The following is a 17,197-nucleotide window of genomic DNA, read 5'->3' on the forward strand; positions in this document are numbered from 1 at the left end:
AGTAGGCAAGCGGGCCAGGCCCGCAGGTGATGAGGAAGCTGCAGCTGCTTGCAGCATACAGGTACCTGATGGTTTCTCCCCCTGTGGTGGGACAGAGGAGGGACATGATTGGTGGCAAGAAGTAGAACACTGTGATGGAAGGAGAGAATGGATGAAAAATGGTCACATGCTTGACTGTGACTAGCACAGGTAAGGCCTACATGGTGTCTTTTCAAACTCAGAGACCTAAATTAACCACAAAGTTGGCCTGAAATTAGAACTTGTTATCTAAAAGCAGTTTATGGTGTGTGGTCATGTGCTAGGCCAGTGTCTTCCCTGACAAAGGTCAATCTTTACCTTAACTGAGCCTGCCTATTATCTTTTGGCATCCATGATAGCACACCTTTGGAATGTCAAAGGAATTTTCTTTTTTCTGGACACCTCCAAGCACAGGCACAGCTCTGTGCTCTGCAGAGACCACAGATCTGCTCATTGCTATTGAGTTCATTGCTGACTGCTAAGTAGCCTGTAGGCAATTGTATAAGAAAGGGATTTGTCTATAGTTTTACTTTTTATCTAATCTCAGGGATTTCCCTGCTTTGCTTTCTCCTGCCTCCCTAAGCAATGGGTTCCATGTAACCCACATACATCTCTACTTTTAATTATAATATATAAAATAAGATGCAATACTGCCATTCTCTGGACACTACCTCAATACATTGAGATTTTGTTTTCGGGCAATTCTTGACAATTGGGCTCCAATAAACTCACAAAAACTCAGCACAATGAATGCTGCTTACATTGGTATTTACTTGGCTTCCTGTGGCAAGACTCCAAAGAAGCTCATCAGGACCACCCAGCAGGCCCAGACCCAGTGCTCAGACCTAACAAAGGGTGCACTGAGCCCTCCAGTGCCCTGTCTGTCAGGTGAATTTGGCTAAGTTGTCTCTTGGGTTCAGAATATCCCTTTGCTTATGGTAGAGGGTCTGACTTTATTTGAGCTGTATTTTTAAATCCTCAAGGTGGAACTAAGGTTAAGGATTCACAGAACCAAGGCTAAGGAGAGACAAGAGGAAACATGGGTGGCTGGTTTTTAATTCTAGGTTTTCATTTGGATTTGCTTTCTGAGAGTCTGACCAAAATAACCTTCACTGTATAAATGAGAGCTAAACCTGTTCAGCTCTGAAGGAGTTCATCTTCTTCTGACCTGGATATCAGCTGTTCTTAAGCAACTAAGAATCTTTGAGGACTTGTCAGAGATGATTCCTCTCACGAAGCAGGAGCCCCAGAGGGAAATTCCAACTCAACTGTAATTCAACTGACTGGCTCTTCCAGGGGAGAGCCCATACGGTGTGGTCCACCAGCGTTCCTAGCCCTTTCTGTGTTATTTATTTATTTATTTATTTATTTATTTATTTATCCTCACTGGAGTAATTTTTCCCATGGGCTTAGAGAGAGAGGAAGTGAGGGGGGAAATACAGAGAGAGAGAATGAGAGAGACATATAGATTGGTTGCCTCCCCCACACGTTCTGTTCCCGTAAGGGCCAGGGATTTGCAAGTCAGGTACATGCCCTTCACCTGGAATCAAACCCAGGACCTCTAAGGGCCTGCATTCTACCCACTGAGCCAAACTTGCTAGAGGCCTTCAGGTCACCTTAGATAACTGAGACAGAAGCTGAGGCACATGAGAGGGCTGAATGAGACTCGAGGGGTGTGAGCATCATGGAGCCATAAGTTGCACACTTTGACCCACTCCATAACAACCCTAGAAAATTTGCTCAAACTCTGAAGATATAAAACAACAACAACAAACACACCTATAATTAACATGGGGAGTTGTGCCTCCAGCCCTCATTAATATTCCTGATAGGAAGCCATTTCTTGCAAGTGCTTTACAGAAATGGGAAGATTTAACTTCAAAATATCAATTTAAAAATGGCCAAGAGAAATTAATTTTCTGCAGGAAAAAAAGAAAACTAGAAAAATGCTGGCCCCCAAATAAAAATGATTATATAGTACATATATCTTGATTTGGAAATCAGAAGCTTCTAAGGAGAAGCATGGATAAATTCTCATTAAAAATAAATAAGAAATTTCAGAGATTATCTCTGAACTCTCCTGAAGCTAATAATTGCTAACACCCCGTCTCCCCCTTCTATAGCACTTCCACTACATCTTTTGCTCTCTGAGCTTCCTTGTCCAGACGTGTTCCTTCTTTTCCCTTTTTCCTTCCCCCTCTGTCCCCTCTACTACCACTTCCTACTGACTTAAGGGAAAATGAGAATAGGAATTCTACCAGCTCCCTTTGGAGAGAAGCTGCTCTCAGTGAGAGCAGAATCAGAAATTAGTCTGGATTTTCTCTATGACCCTGATTAGTTCACAAAGAAACTTAACTGTTAGAACATGTAATCCTGGCTATTCTAACCTCTCCCTATTAATATACTCCTGGTTTCTGGGAGCAAAAGCAAAAGAATTACTAAATGAGGTTGTAAGAAAACTCCTGTAGAAGTCTGCCCACTGTAAGGATGATAGGAAACTGAAATAGGATTTAGAAAAAGTAAACAAACACAAACAAGCATAGGGTTGCTCCAAGAGTGTTTCCCCTTCTCACTGATAGTTTGGGAGAATTTAAAATTATCATTAAAAGGGAAGTTAGCAAGGCCCCTGTAGACACGGGGGCTAATTTACTTGTTCTTAACTGCACCCAACTAATTGCTTTCTGCATTGGACTAAAGCTTCTGTATAAATATCTGCTTTTTAATCAAAATCTGTTTCCTTTCAAATATGGAATATTATGGAACAACATATATATATGGTTTGCTAATCAAATCTGTCCCCAATTCACCCGATAGTGTTTTTTTTCTTTTATATGAAATCAGTGATGTTTACATATTCTTTTCCCAGAACAGTTATATATTTAGAATAAATGAACCAGATACTGAACCAAAGGGGAAATTAATGATTTTAAAGGAACCTTCCAGGAGGAAACTAACCTTGGGACTGACTGAACATTTGCTAGTCATCTTTCCTTCATTATTATCTTCCACGAGAGCCTGAGAGTTGGTTTCACAGGATACCCACCCTACCCAGAATGGCCCCAAACAACCCAAACACGTGCAGAGATGCCTCTAATACTGGGCTTGCTCTTATGTCTCTCTGTAGATGGGGAAACAGCTCACAGTGATGTGAGAGTGCTCTTATGGGGTACATACCCATCAAATGGGGAAACTTGACCCTGGATCCCTCAAGAAAGAGTCCAATCTTCTTTTGTTGCACCACCTACCTGTTCCCAATATAAAGTGGGTAATAGGTTTTGCATCACTAATTTTAAGACTATTGTACAGCTGGGACCTGTCTTGCCATCCCCAAGGGAGATGGACAGAGGCTTCATGTACCTGAAAGCCTTTATTCCTCTCAGAGGTGTGTGCTTTCTGGAAACTAGAAAAAAATGTACCCAAATAGAAAGAAACATTCCAAAAATGAGTGAATGATTTTGTCAGTCTCTTGCCAACATTTGGCTGGCAACCGGTCCCTGAGGTATTGAAAATGACTATCCTTGTTTTACAAATTAGTTTTCAAGAGGTCAGAGGTTTGGCTCCAGAAACAATTCAATGCCCCTCAAATCTTTTTACCTTCCCCAACCGCAACCAATATTCATTTCAGAGGCTTGTAGGTAATTGGCTTTATGCAACCAAATTCTCAGAACCTTTGAAGTGGAAATACCACTTCACCAAGTGAGTTCACCAAGACCTCTTGTCTAGGCCATTTGTCTCTGGAAGATATGTCTTATCCCAATAGAAAAAAATACCTTACATACCTACACAAATCACTTTAGCTTATTTCAACTATTTCTTTCTAACTTAGTTTTAATGAAATTTATTGAATATCTAGATATTTTTAAATAACATAAAATACCGAAACATTGCAAGACAAATCTTAAGTTAACCTGCTTTTGGGTTTTCATTACAGATCTGTAAAATGCATTTGGAGGTGTTGATGTAATGTTTTGTGCTTTGTTAAAGGTATGTTTCTTGAACGTGAGAGTGTGATTAAAATATGTTCATTAAAGTCAATCTAAGGAATGCTGGTTGTTCACTTTTGTGCTTATCATTGGAAATTAAAATTCCTAAGAGTTAAAAGTTCCAGTTAAGTTGGAAGCAATTACCTAGTTGTGATAATAGAAGGCTTGAGGTATGGGGAGTCATATTTGAAGGAAAAGGAGAAATGCAAGTTTCTCTAAGAATAGTTACTTCTGAACGGGTAAGAAGGTTTGTGAAAGTTGAGTAAAGGTTTGTATAAGGGGATACAGACTATAAAATTTTGTGAAAGTTTTATATAAAAAAAATTCTTGCATTTTCTCTGTAAAAATTAGTAATTCAAGTTATGTGTGTAGTCATTATGTGATATGTGTTCATCTATGTGTTATGTGTGTTGAATTTTCAGCCTTCCAATGGCATTACTAGCATATAATCTTTTATTGGCCTAAAAGATTAAATACTTATGTAAATTAAGGTGAATTTTGTAGTCTGGACAAAATATTTAATATTAAAATTGTTTTTAAGTGTGATTAATTTCTTCTAAAATTATTACCATATGTCTGTGTTTGCTTTACTTCGATTTACAAAAAGTCTAGGCTATAAGCTTTTGTGTATGTATATTTGCAACCTTCCTAAAGTTTCCATTTAAAGAGACATTTTAAGGAAAAGAATGACTTTGAGTTATTTTCAATGGGCCCTGGAATACCTCAAAAATTTATTCTCTAGCCTTATTAAGGAATGTTTTTAAACTAAATTAGGACTATTTTATATGCTTGAAATTACTGGGGAACTTTGCTAAATTAAAAAATAAAAATGACTTCTATTTGTGTTCATATGCTTTTATTAAAATGGATGTTCTAAAGATTTCAACCTGCCATATGGGGGAGTTACTGAGATTCAAAGAAAAGTTCAAATAGGAAACTTTCAGGTATAACAGTTGATTTGTCAGTGACACCAGTCCAGCCAAGAGAGATGGTTCCCTGTGAGGACATCTGATAGTGGGACTACAGATATTTGTGGTACAAACATTGGAAGTTTATGAATTATTTCCAATGCTCAATACAAGAAGCCATGGACAATGTTTTAAAATCTTACATATTATTTATTCTTTCTATATTGAAATTATGTATTGAAAATATATATATATATAATAACTTTCTCATTTTACATTAATTATTATTTTCCAAAAATTATTGTCTTAAAATGATATAGCTTACTAAACAAGCAAAGTTTTTTATAATTCCATTATAATCAAATCCATAACCATAACCATGCCACTTTGTTTTGTCATTCATAGATAGTTATTATTTTACTCTAATGCATTTTTATTTTATTTTTTTAAATATATTTTATTGATTTTTCACAGAGAGGAAGAAAGAGGGATAAAGAGTTAGAAAAATCGATGAGAGAGAATCATCGATCAGCTGACTCTTGCACACCCGCTACTGGGGATGTGCCTGCAACCAAGGTACATGCCCTTGACTGGAATCGAACCTGGGACCTTTCAGTCCGTAGACCAATGCTCTATCCACTGAGCCAAACCGGTTTCAGCTCTAATGCATTTTTAAATGTTACATCTTTAGAAAAATCCATGAAAAGAATTCTGATTTACTCTAAATCACAGGTTTCTAAGCAGGTAATAGTTTTGAACTGAATGAAAATATATAGAACTCTAAGGCATAACTGAATTCATGACAATACTGGCAAATAATAAGAATAAACAAAAAAAATGGGTATTGGACTAAATGAAGTGAATATGATAATTGTACATATGATTCTGTTTAAAATATTGCTGATTTTTAAAGCATTTTGTTTTCCAAATATAAGGAAAACTAAAAGCAGACATTCTACATTACTATCAATGACTCACCAAGAAGGTTATAGGTAATGATAAAATTAGTGACATTCATTTCACAGTACTTCCAAGAGACAAAAGACTTCAAAGACCAAAACTTACAACCAGGAAAGTTTTGTTTATTGAAACACATTAATTAAAGACTCTCTCCAACATGTTAAAAGGGATGTTACCACAAATGGACATCTGTCTTTAACACTGGCCTCCATCCACCATGGAGATGGAAGACTTGACAAGGATAAGAAACCATTGGCCATGGGAGCTGACAGCTAGCCCAAGAAGACAACAAGGCCTGGAGCTCACAAATTACTGCTGGTCAAACATTGTTCTTATATCACTTCATTGTTATTGATTGAATGTACATCAAATGATTTTATATTATTATTACCCTCTTTATGGTTTCCTAATGGAGACAATATCTATTTCCCTAGGCTGCTCCCTTATTACACAAGAAAAGTTGAATTTGGATACCTGCTAATTTTTCCCTCCTACTAGACAATGACATTCTGATGATCAGTTATGATAATGAAAAAGTAGAGTCTTTATTTCATCTGGCCAAACATATCACAAATACAAGGGACAGTGAATGAAATAGGAAAGCATATAATTAGCATAATAAACAATTGTGAAATTACATGTAAAGTGATTTTTAGTTGTCTGGGATGCTTATTCCCCCTAAGTCTAGCACTAGACATTTTCTATTCCTAAATGGTGTTACTGCTTTAATACTGTTGCTTTTGTTCCTGGTATGTAAATTTTATACTAGATGCAAAATAATAAAACTTAAGATAAGCAGCAAAAGGACTCTGCTCATGGAAGCTCAAAATTTTAAATTGATATAGAATATTTTTTAACAAGTACATATAGGATCTCATGGCCTCCCATTCACCTGCCTTTTATTTTAAATAATAATAAAAATTCCACCTTGAATGCCTTTTGAGTTTATTTAAGGTCTTGCCTCATGGCCAATGATCCATTGTTCAGCAAAACAAAGCACTAACACTGTTCATCAATGCGTAGTGTGTATTGATTTATGAACAAAAGGAGGATGTGTGGACACAAAAGGGGGGTACATGATAACCTGACTAGCTCAGGAAGGTCCTGCATGGAGGTCTTGCAAATTCAGAGACCTTAAGTAACCACAAAGGATGGTCTGAAATTAAAACACTAACTAAAAGGCGCTCATGGTGGGTAGTCATGTCGTAGTCTGGCATCTTCCTTGACAAAGATCAGTCTTTACCCTAACTGAGCCCGTGTACTGCCTTTTTGCATATATGATAACATATCTTTGAATTATCAAAGAAATTTTTCTTATTTTGGACAACGCAAGCATAGGCACCTGCAGAGACCACAAATCTCTTTGTTGTTATTGAGTTCATTGTCAGCTTGAAACTATCCTACATCCACCTAAGGAAAATAAGTATGTACCTATCATTTTACTGTTTATCTAATCACAGAAGTTTCCACACTTTGCTTTCTCCTCTCTCCCTAATCTATCACCCATGGATTTTTTTTTGTAACTCACATAAGTCTGCACTTTGCTTTTAATTTATAACATGAAGCTCAAAATTGTCATTCTCCCTTGTGTTCTCTCAACCTATTGAGATTTTTCTCACCCGCATTGTCCACACTTTGGTTCAAATAAACACACAAAATTTTTTCACAGCTTTGAAAGTTTTTCACATTGATAAGAGAAAAGGTTCTTGGCAGGAAAAGTAGAATTTGAGGTGAGGAATATGAAACACATTAGTATCTTAGATCATTTTCTTAGCAGGGGACAGACAGCACATGCTTTATTAATTTTTGTCACCCATGTGATTTCTGACAAAACATCTCAATGTAAGATGAGACACAGAGTCCTTTTCCTGAGGTGAAGGGTCTGGATATTAGGACACGTAGTATGTTCAGAGTGGCTTCGTTGTCATGGCAACGGAGATAAGGTTCAGGTCCCATAGCAATGAAGACATGGATCACCATGATAAGCAGTTCCCATCCTGGTACAATGTGTAGCCCAGGGAGGCCCCAGCTCCTGACCTGGAGGAGATGGGGACCCAGATTCCTTTGGAAACTGGATGCTAGGAGGGATCTCAGGGGAGTAGCAGGGTGGAACCTGAGTCACGTTGACTCCCTGAGGTTTTGGAGTTTGGGTCAACTGGGCACCTACACTCACCTTGAGGTCATGCTGCATACTTGTGGGTATATCAGGTATCCGTGCCTCCTGCAGGGGCATGGAGTTGAGGACCCCATCTGTCACCTCCGGTCCATTCTCCTATGGGGAGCTCTGTAAAGACAGTTCACAATCACCAGGGGAAAGCCTCAGAGCCCTGTTTTTGTAAGTCTCTCCCCCTGTGACCCTCCACTCCAGACATGCACACATTGTGATCTGCTGAAACCTCCACTGGCGAAGAAAATGTGTGACATCCTGAGGGCTAGGACTCTCATTGGCACAGATAAGTGACCCCTCTGGAAGCCCATCTCCAACTATCTGCCCTGCCCTGCCATGCCGTGGGGTGTGATCACAGTAGGACCTCTAGGTTATCCAATGCCCCGAAAGCTCTGGGGTCCTCTCTTAAGGTCCTCTTCCCACCACATGAAGGGGAGGGGATCTGGGCTGCACAGGGATGTCCCACAGAGGAGGCTGGCCTTGCTTGAATGGGTCTGACCCAGGTCACCTCCTCTTACCTGAGGGGATCTTCTTGAAAATGGCCAGAGATGTTGGGCATGAGTGTTGAACCGTCTACAGAGTCTGGAACAACTCTCATTGCAGGGTTTCTGGGAACCAGAGCCCTGATAACTGGGAATACAACAAGAGAACATGTTGAACTGTCAACCATCTCTTGCCAAGTGAGTGGCAGTTGGGCTGTTGCTAGAAATTGGGCGCCTGGTTACAGGGGTTCTGAGTTCTATTAGGAAGTGACCTCACTTCCTGGGATTGCCCCCCTCCCCCCCCCCAATTCTCCTCACTTAAAAACAGCTATAGATAGTCTTGTGGGCTGCTCACTACTCACCCACCTTCTCCATGGAATGCCAACAATGTACACAGTGACACCAACACACTCTCTCCACAGCCCCTAGATTGGTCTGGGTGCAGTCAGGGTCTGATAGTTGAAGAGACAGACCTGGATCCAAATTCAACTCCTTTTTACCTCTTATTAATACTGGATAAGTCACTGTACCTGTCAGGGCAAGTCTCTCTCCTGCACGCACAATGGGTTATTGCAGCATGTGCTTCTTAGGGATGTTCAGGCTCATGTGAGGAGTAGCTATAAAGTAAGAGGAGAAATGTCACTTGTCAGTAATGCTTCCAGCCTCTTTTTTCTTCCTATTCTGTGTCTGCTTTTCTTCTAATTCCAGCCAAAGTCATTAGATTGTGTGTGTGTGTGTGTGTGTGTGTGTGTGTGTGTGTGTGCGTTTGTGTGTGTGTGTGTCCCAGAACAAAGTACCCCCTTGGTCCCAGGATACTGAGGAATATAGGCAATCTGTCAGGATTTATAAATTTGGAGACCAACTCTGTAGGAGAGTTGGAAGCATTGTCCTGGAAGGCCTGAACTTTCCTGAACTCTGGACTCTGAATGTCAGATACATTGGGCAGCATCTGCCACTCTAAGACATGTGGCCCAGCTCCCTCAACCCTGGATGGGATGTGGACAGAGTTGCACCTCTGTGGGTTCCAAATCTGAGCTCCTTTTCAATACTGAGGAAATGGCCATCTTGCCTGGTGAGATATATATATATATATATATATATATATATATATATATATATATATATATATATATATATATATTCTAGTTGGAAGGAAATAGGTTTTGATTAAAAAAAAAAAAAAAAAAAAAAAAAGACAGATATTGGCCAGACTGGTTTGGCTCAGTGGATAGAGCGTCAGCCTGCGGACTGAAGGGTCTCAGGTTCGATTCCGGTCAAGGGCATGTACCTTGGTTGTGGGCACATCCCCAGTAGGGGGTGTGCAAGAGGCAGCTGATCAATGATTCTCTCTCATCGATGTTTCTAACTCTCTATCCCTCTCTCTTCATCTCGGTGAAAAATCAATAAAATATATTAAAAAACAAAAAACAAAAAAACAGATATTGGTTAAATATTTCTGCCATTTGTATAGAAGCTTTACTCTGAAGGAGAAGACAATTAGTTGGATGTGGTTAGAAACAAATAAAGTAGCCTCTGTATCTACAGGGTTATTAATGGCTTCCCTTTCTATGATCATTTCAACTGTTTCCAAACTATCAGTGAGTAGGTGAAATACCCTTGGGTCAACGCTATGCTTGTTTTTCTTGGCTTTCTTTTCCTAAATCCTATTTCAGTTTCCTATAATCCTAACAGTGGACAGACTTCTCTACAGGAATTTTCTTGAAAATCATTTTTAGTAATTGTGTTACATTTGCTCGGAGAAACCAGGAGGTATACTAATTGGCATAGATTGGAAGAGCCAGGATTACAAGTTGTAACAGTTAAATGTATTTGTGAACCCATCAGGTTCAGTGAGAAAATCAGGAACAATTGCTGGTTCCTCTCATGCTGAGACAAGCTTTTCTCCAAAGGGAGCTGGTGGAATTTCTATTCTCATTATTTCTTAAGTCAGTAGGAAGTGGTAGTGGAGGGGACTGAAGGGGCAGGAAGAAGGGAGGGGAAAGGGTGAAAGATATAGTGGGGGAGCAAAAGGAGGGGGAAGATGGGGTGTTGGCATTCAGTAGCTTCAGAAGAGTTCAAGGGCTGTCTCTAAAATTTCTAATTCCTTTCTTTTTTACGAAGAATTTATTTGTGTTTCTCCTTTGAATCTCCTCATTTCCAAATCACGATATGCTTCCCATTCATTCAGTTTAATGGTAGTGCTGGCATTTGTCTAATTCTTATTGCATTTCAAAAAGTTAGTTTAGACACGCAAAGAAAATTGTGTTTTGACCATTTTTATGTGGATATCTTTAGTATAACATGCTGGAGAATGCCATACAGGTCAGCGCCAAACAATGAGGCCTCACACATCCTTCTTTCCTCCCTCAGCCAGGGCATAGGCACCAAGCTGATGGGGTTGAAGGTGGATTACTAGCAGGAAGAGAAACACAGAGGAAAAAAGACCTGCCTACCACCAAAAAACACACTCAAGTACACCTTCCACTCTCTCCAGATTAGCAGGCTGCCCAGGAGTGTTGAGGCTGCAGCAGCACCCACCATGTCCATGATGGTGGCACCAAGAAAAGAAAAAGAAGGCAGTGGTTTTGCCACAGAAAACCAAGGACAAGGTCCTGGAGTGCAAAAGCCAGTGCACATGGAGGGCATAAGCCTCCTGATCTGTAGGGCCAAACACCAGTAGAACATGCTGCGGGTCCTCATCAAAGGTGTGGTGTGGAATGACATGAAGTTCTTCCATCTGGCAGCCTAGGATGGCAGAACGACCAGTAGAATGACTGATCACTATGATATGAACAACAGAAGCTGCCCCCAGCCCAAGGGCCCCAGACCAGCTAAGGCGTGTGCCAGTGGGGGCTCCCTTAATCATCCCACCAGTTACCTGGCAGAGGGAGGTGACTGGCTGCAGCATTGGGGGAGGAGTAAGGGGAAAGAGCATGGGGCCGGCGAGCTGGTGGGACCAGGCCAGCCAAGGTGAGTGCCAGTAGAGGCCCCTTAATCGCCCTTCCGGTTGCCCCACAGATTGGCCCTGATCTCTGGTCAGACCTAGGAGCCTTACCCATGCATGAATTTCATGCACTGGGCCTCTAGTATATACATAATTTTGCTAAGTCTGAAGAGCACTAAGAATCACCATAGGAAACAAAAACAAAAAACAAAAAAAGAATCACTGTAGGAGAACCTATAACATAGGCCTCTCAGTCTCCAGTGTGAACTGATCACTTTTTAAATAACATTTGCTCGGCTGGGACACAGAGGAAAAAGCATACTGTGTCAAAATATATTATTAAGAGTTTAAGAGCATGAACCTGGTTCTGCAGATCAGCATCACTGGGTGGGAGTGGACCACTGGAAATATTTGCTAGTGTAAGAGAGTGAGAATATTGGAGCATGCTTCCAGAGAGGCCATGGACTATAGAGTTATCAGTGCTGACACCAGTCCAGGCCTTTTTTTTTTTTTTTCTTTTTTTTTAAATATATATTTTATTGATTTTTTACAGAGAGGAAGGGAGAGAGATAGAGAGTTAGAAACATCGATGAGAGAGTCATCGATCAGCTGCCTCTTGCACACCCCCTACTGGGGATATGCCCGCAACCAAGGTACATGCCCTTGACCGGAATTGAACCCGGGACCTTTCAGTCCCCAAGCCGACGCTCTATCCACTGAGCCAAACCGATCTCGGCTACCAGTCCAGGCCTTGAGATATGGTCTCATGGCCCCTTCCCAGCATGTAGGCCTTCTTTCAAGGGCAGAGCAGGACTGACTCCGTTTTGTACTATGTAACTGTCTTGTATAACTATGTCTCCAACATAACCCCTTTCTGAGAAAGATCACAAAAATGTATCAATTACCCAAACCACCCTTAAATCAGCCAATAGAAATACAGAGGTAAGAAACCCAGTGTAATCGGACCCTGGCCCTCACCCCACCAATCAGAACCAGCTAACTCAGTGGTCCGAGCATCACCCCACCACCCAACCCTAAACCCTATAAAAAGACCACACTTTCAGAGCCCAGGGCTCTTTGCATTCTGCTGCTGCATCGGTAGAGGCGGGGAGACCAGACTCGAGTTTGAATATAGGCTCTTTTGTTTTTTGCATCGGACTTGGCTCCCTGGTGGTCCTTGGGGATCTTGAAATCTGGGCATAACACTAGAATAGATAACAAAGAGACACCTGGAATAGTGGGTTCCCAAACTTAATCCTGTCTATTCCATCTCAGAAACATTAGCTTTTTTATGAGTATTTTCCTACTGACATAAACATCCTCACACGATGTTAATTGTATTGTATATGACAGCATGGCTAACGAATTCATGTGACATGATGAAATGTAGCAAAAAAAGAGAATGGATCATCTGTGTACTTTCTTCTGTTGTTATTTGTAAGTAAAACATAACATGAGGGGTCGTAAGAGGGGGGAGTAAAATATAACTGTAGGTGTACATGCAGCCACATAAATAATTTTTATAATTTTGAAAGTGTGAATATTATGGATTAAATGTAAAATAATAAAATATATGTGGAATAAAATTCAATCACTGGTGTTATTAAATGTTAAAATGCTGTCATTGCCTGTTTGTCTTTAAATAGAACATTAAGGTGACAGTTGGGAGACTGTTGAACTCCTGATTCCATCCCAGTTTTTCCTTCCCCAGAGCTACTTACTATCATCCACTTTGTGCTTGTCCTTAAGTAGGTTTCTATAATTTGACTCGAAAGTTGTGTTCACACAAATTATATTTAGTGTTGATTTTGCATTATTGAAATTTTATTTCAATAACATCATTCAGAATGTACCATGAAACTTGATTCTTCACTCAAATCATGCTTTGAGATTTGTCCATGTTGCTACACATGATCCAGTCCATTTATTTTACAGCTTCAATCGATATTTACTACGATTACTTTATGTTCCTGTAGAAGGACATTTAGGTTTATCTCTAGTTTCCTACCATCATAAACAATGCTGAAATTGACTTTCTTGTATCCTCCTTCATGGGCACATGAATGAAGGTTCTCTAGAGTATGTTTCTAAGAATGAATTTCTAGCAGGAAGGCCATGCACACCTTAATTTTTACTAGTGGGTGCAACTTCACTGGCTGATTCAGCCATGCCCTCCTCCCAGCTGCCATGGATATTGGCTGCTCATAGACCTTTCTCTGTCCAGAGTGGGTAGGCGCTCCCCCTCCACTGCCCTGGGATGTAGGCTCAGCCAGAGGCCAGCGATGACTAGCACTGGGTAGACAAGCCTGGCTCCTTATCTCTAATGGGACTCATTCAATGGGTACAATTCCTGTTCCAGATTTCCTCTCAAGACCAGGCTGAACGTAATGTGCTCAGTCAACATCTCTGCTCTCCTACCTCCCTCTTCTCCTTCTCAGGTCACTCCTTCACTAAACTCTGTCCTAGTTCCTAGGAGTCCCTCTGCTTCTAGGCAGCCTGGCTCAAGATGACTAATATTGCCTAAGTCTCTCCAAAAGGCCTTCTCCAATGTCCACAGTTAAAAGAGGCTTGAAGGCTGAAGAAGAGGAAACCCTTCCAAGAGATGAGGTGGGGGAGGGAGAGAGGGAGAAGGCAAAGGCTCTGAGATGAAGAGCTTTGTGAATTCCACAAACTGAGTGAAAGCCAGTATGGCTGAAGTGTGGGGAGCAGAGGAAAGAGAAGTTTGAGATGTATGTAGGAGCTGACAAATAGACCTCATAGGATAGTTTCCTTTTTTATTTTTTTAAATTATTTTGGGAAGTTCTTAAATACTTTGAGCAAGAAATTGATAGGGCTTGATTTAGACTAAGAAAATGCATCTGTGTATAGAGAGAATGGTTTGGAAAAAGATAAGAGAAGCAGGGATTTGAGTATCCACACAGGAAGCAGAGTGGATCATAAAAATTATAGTGTTAGCACAGAAATTATAGTGTTGTGCTATGTGGTTTATAGCACAACACTGTGTGTATATAAAACACACAAGCATACAAAGACATGAATTATTTAAGCGCACATACCTATTTTTAAGTAGCTACCTTTGGGGGGGGGAGAAGAAGGGAATGGAAATTAGATGTAAAAAAAAGTCAATATTAAGGAGGTATCTTGCAAGGAATTGTGGTGATGAGGTGTCATGAATTGAGGCATGTGATTAACTGAGCTCTGCACCAAGAAAACAAAAAACCAAAACAACAGCAACCATTCACTCCCTACCCATTATTTTCCTTCTCCTTGTGGAGACCCATGTCTGGGATGAGGAACAGACCTAGATTTCTGATAGACCTTCCAAATAATCCAACATTTACCCAATAAGCAGGTTGAACTAGATGGCAGAGACTTCCCTATTGATTAATGCAGCATCTGAGTCAAGGAACCTGGAGGGAGAAGGAAGCAGAACCTCCCTGGAGCCTCATTAGTGAGGACACAGATGAGAGCACTGAGGCAGTCTTATGCCTAATCTGGTGGATGCTCCTGATGCTCCCTCTCAGCCTAGTTCCTCCTTTCCCTGTGGGCTCCATGGAGCTGGGTCTTATCTCTGGGATCAGAAATAATACAGGTTAACAGGTCTTGATATTTCCCTTTTGCACAAGTTTATGACGTAATCTCAGGAGATCTGGGCACCAAACTTCTACCATGTCTGGCAGCTCTGTACCTACGTGCCCAGGGCAGGAGTAGACACCAATTAGGTATCAATGAACACCTGTATATCTAAAGTGATCACTTGAATCCTTGATTGGGGCAAGAAACTGCTTCCTGTTGAAGCCATGGCCTATGACCGATTTCTGGCTATCTGCCAGCCCCTAACCTACAGCACACACATGAGCCATTCAGTGCACTGGATATTGGTGGCTATGTCCTGGGACTGTGCCCTCACCAATGCACTGATCCACACTATTGCTCTAACTACACTCAATTTCTGTTGTCCCGATGAGATGAATCACTTCTACTGTGACCTCCCACATCTCTTCCAGCTCTCTTGCTCTAGTACCCAACTCAATGAGGGACTGCTCTTTGCTCTGAGTTTTGTAATGGCAGGTATGCCTGAGGTTCTCATCATCACCTCCTACAACCGCGTGGCAGCTGCAGTTCAATAATCTGCTCAGGGGAGTACAGGAAGAAAGCCTTCTTCACATGTACTCCCATCTCACTGTGGTTTGCCTCTTCTATGGAACTGGTATCTTCAACTACATGTGTACGGGTTCAGAGGAGGCTCCAGACAAAAAGAAAGCTGTTGGAATTTTTAACACTATCTTTAACCCTATGCTGAATCCAATGATCTATAGCCTTAGAAACCCTGATGTGCAGGGTGCCCTCTGGCTGGTAATCACAGAAAAGTGGTCATTGACTTAATAAGGTTTCCAGTTTTACTTCTCCTATTTCCTTTTTGGACTAAAGCAAAAAAAAAAAAAAACCTCTGGAGCTAGTAACTGCTTCTATCTCTCTGAGTATAAGGATTTTTTTTTTTTTTTTTTTTTTTTGTAGGGGCTAGTAGTCATTGCATCCCAAAGAAACTCTACCCAGTTATAGACAATGGATATGTAAATTAATGCTGTCAGTTCCCTCGACAAATTACAACTTCAGTCATTTTGTGTTCCCTTTTCTGGGGAGAATTGAAACCTAGGGAGCCCTGAATGCTTATAGGTTCAAGTTCCATAGGATATGACTCTTTGGTTAATTATAGCCTTGGTTTCCCAAATATTTCTGCAAATTTTCCCCACCAGAAGGTCATCTGATTCTCTAGAGTTCAGTATACTTGGTCTGTTAATAAAACATATACCTAGATATCAGGATTATCTTATTTATCTCATCAGTTTTCTACAAGTCTGAAAATGCAGCTCATTTCTTTCTGTCACACAAAGAAGCCCTGGAATATAGAAAGGACAAATGGGAGCTGAATGGTCATGTGTTCTCTAGTAACTTTGAAGAGCATGATTCCTGTGTGGGGGGAAAAATTCCTCATCCTAGGATATGTTTAATGATTTTTAGAGAGATGAAAAGGGACATAGAAAAATATTGATGTGAGAGAGAAACATTGATCGTTTGCCTTCCATAGGTGCCCCCACTGGGGATCAAAGACACAACCTAGATATGTGCTCTGATTGGGAATTGAACACACAATCCTGAAGAATGTCAGAAGACACATTGTTCTGTGTCCTCAGAGCTAGGCCTAAATGCAGATCTTGAAGTGACCCTATAGCCCAGCTCCGACCCTTTGAAGCACAGGTTAGGAACACAATTCCACAGGTAGGCTTGCCAAACTTGGTCTGTCTGTGGTTCTTGCAGAAGCCCTATAACCAATATCCAATGTCAAAGAGACATCTCAGCAGTTTATTGAGGCCAGATCCAGGCATCCCTGCCTGAAGATTAAACCCTAAATCCTGAAAAGTGCTCCCATGTCGATGAACTCTTTCTATTCAGCCTTACATTGTACCTATCATTCATTCCTAATGATCTATTCCCATATTGCTCCTCTATGAAGTATAGGAACTTCCAATTTATGCCAATATATTATAGCCAGTGTATTAGTTTCTTATTACTCCTTTACCAAACTACAATAAAATTGGTGACTTAAACCAATAGAAATGTATTGGCTTATGGTCTGGAGGCCAATCCAAAATGAGTCCTACAGGGCCAACTTCAAGGTGTCAGCAGGGAAAGTTCTTCCTGGGGGATCAGGGGAGAATACATCCTTTGGCTTG

General features: G+C 40.7%; 1 long non-coding RNA gene and 1 pseudogene across 2 annotated transcripts; one reads left to right on the plus strand and one right to left on the minus strand.

The window, feature by feature from the left end:
* Position 1: 1 nt before the first annotated feature.
* On the minus strand, positions 2 to 8,944 carry LOC311611456. Its single transcript, XR_014793117.1, has 4 exons — positions 8,881 to 8,944; positions 8,555 to 8,644; positions 8,043 to 8,153; positions 2 to 81 (listed from the first exon to the last, which is right to left on the minus strand). It is a non-coding gene; the product is annotated as an uncharacterized lncRNA (long non-coding RNA).
* Positions 8,945 to 11,288: 2,344 nt separating this feature from the next.
* Positions 11,289 to 15,848, plus strand: LOC311610782 (olfactory receptor 3A2-like; annotated as a pseudogene). The gene is made up of 2 exons: positions 11,289 to 11,488; positions 15,242 to 15,848. The product of its transcript is annotated as an olfactory receptor 3A2-like (transcript).
* The last annotated feature ends 1,349 nt before the right edge of the window (positions 15,849 to 17,197 follow it).

This window comes from Pipistrellus hanaki (genome assembly GCF_964339955.1).
Source record: "Pipistrellus hanaki genome assembly, chromosome: 16".
Taxonomy (NCBI): Eukaryota; Metazoa; Chordata; class Mammalia; order Chiroptera; family Vespertilionidae; genus Pipistrellus; species Pipistrellus hanaki.